Consider the following 2,500-nt stretch of genomic DNA (forward strand, 5'->3'; position numbering starts at 1 on the left):
CACAGGACCTCCACAGCCACACACACATGCCTCTCTCCCCTGTATCAGAGCTCCAGGGGCCAGGCTCATGGCCCAGCTTCTCCCCCTGTGATATTAAAGGCCCACACAGCACCTCCACAGGACCTCCACAGCCACACACCCATGCCTCTCTCCCCCTGTGTCAGAGCTCCAGCACCCAGGCATATCACCCAGCCACTGGCCCTGTGATATTAAAGGGCCACACAGCACCTCCACAGGACCTCCACAGCCACACACACATGCCTCTCTCCCCTGTATCAGAGCTCCAGGGGCCAGGCTCATGGCCCAGCTTCTCCCCCTGTGATATTAAAGGCCCACACAGCACCTCCACAGGACCTCCACAGCCACACACACATGCTTCTCTCCCCTGTATCAGAGCTCCAGGGGCCAGGCTCATGGCCCAGCTTCTCCCCCTGTGATATTAAAGGCACACACAGCACCTCCACAGGACCTCCACAGCCACACACACATGCTTCTCTCCCCTGTATCAGAGCTCCAGGGGCCAGGCTCATGGCCCAGCTTCTCCCCCTGTGATATTAAAGGCCCACACAGCACCTCCACAGGACCTCCACAGCCACACATCCATGCCTCTATCCCCCTGTGTCAGAGCTCCAGCACCCAGGCATATCACCCAGCCACTGGCCCTGTGACATTAAAGGGCCACACATCACCCCCATAGGACCTCCACAGCCACACACACATGCCTCTCTCCCCTGTATCAGAGCTCCAGCACCCAGGCTCATGGCCCAGCTTCTCCCCCTGTGACATTAAAGGGCCACACATCACCCCCATAGGACCTCCACAGCCACACACACATGCCTCTCTCCCCTGTATCAGAGCTCCAGGAGCCAGGCTCATGGCCCAGCTTCTCCCCCTGTGATATTAAAGGCCCACACAGCACCTCCACAGCCACACATCCATGCCTCTCTCCCCCTGTGTCAGAGCTCCAGGAGCCAGGCATATCACCCAGCCACTGGCCCTGTGACATTAAAGGGCCACACAGCACCTCCACAGGACCTCCACAGCCACACACACATGCCTCTCTCCCCTGTATCAGAGCTCCAGGAGCCAGGCTCATGGCCCAGCTTCTCCCCCTGTGATATTAAAGGCCCACACAGCACCTCCACAGGACCTCCACAGCCACACACACATGCCTCTCTGGCCCTGTGTCAGAGCTCCAGCACCCAGGCATATCACCCAGCCACTGGCCCTGTGATATTAAAGGCCCACACAGCACCTCCACAGCCACACATCCATGCCTCTCTCCCCTGTATCAGAGCTCCAGGAGCCAGGCTAATGGCCCAGCTTCTCCCCCTGTGATATTAAAGGCCCACACAGCACCTCCACAGGACCTCCACAGCCACACACACATGCCTCTCTCCCCTGTATCAGAGCTCCAGGGGCCAGGCTCATGGCCCAGCTTCTCCCCCTGTGATATTAAAGGCCCACACAGCACCTCCACAGGACCTCCACAGCCACACATCCATGCCTCTATCCCCCTGTGTCAGAGCTCCAGCACCCAGGCATATCACCCAGCCACTGGCCCTGTGACATTAAAGGGCCACACATCACCCCCATAGGACCTCCACAGCCACACACACATGCCTCTCTCCCCTGTATCAGAGCTCCAGCACCCAGGCTCATGGCCCAGCTTCTCCCCCTGTGATATTAAAGGGCCACACAGCACCTCCACAGGACCTCCACAGCCACACACACATGCCTCTCTCCCCTGTATCAGAGCTCCAGGAGCCAGGCTCATGGCCCAGCTTCTCCCCCTGTGATATTAAAGGCCCACACAGCACCTCCACAGGACCTCCACAGCCACACACACATGCTTCTCTCCCCTGTATCAGAGCTCCAGGAGCCAGGCTAATGGCCCAGCTTCTCCCCCTGTGATATTAAAGGGCCACACAGCACCTCCACAGGACCTCCACAGCCACACACACATGCCTCTCTGCCCCTGTGTCAGAGCTCCAGCACCCAGGCATATCACCCAGCCACTGGCCCTGTGACATTAAAGGGCCACACAGCACCTCCACAGCCACACACACATGCCTCTCTCCCCTGTATCAGAGCTCCAGGAGCCAGGCTAATGGCCCAGCTTCTCCCCCTGTGATATTAAAGGGCCACACAGCACCTCCACAGGACCTCCACAGCCACACACACATGCCTCTCTGCCCCTGTGTCAGAGCTCCAGCACCCAGGCATATCACCCAGCCACTGGCCCTGTGACATTAAAGGGCCACACATCACCCCCATAGGACCTCCACAGCCACACACACATGCCTCTCTCCCCTGTATCAGAGCTCCAGGGGCCAGGCTCATGGCCCAGCTTCTCCCCCTGTGATATTAAAGGGCCACACAGGACCTCCACAGGACCTCCACAGCCACACACACATGCCTCTCTGCCCCTGTGTCAGAGCTCCAGCACCCAGGCATATCACCCAGCCACTGGCCCTGTGACATTAAAGGGCCACACATC

The sequence above is a fragment of the Trachinotus anak genome, unplaced genomic scaffold (assembly GCF_046630095.1).
Source record: "Trachinotus anak isolate AG129_WGS33_773 ecotype Australia unplaced genomic scaffold, CSIRO_AGI_Tana_v1 ptg000063l, whole genome shotgun sequence".
Taxonomy (NCBI): domain Eukaryota; kingdom Metazoa; phylum Chordata; class Actinopteri; order Carangiformes; family Carangidae; genus Trachinotus; species Trachinotus anak.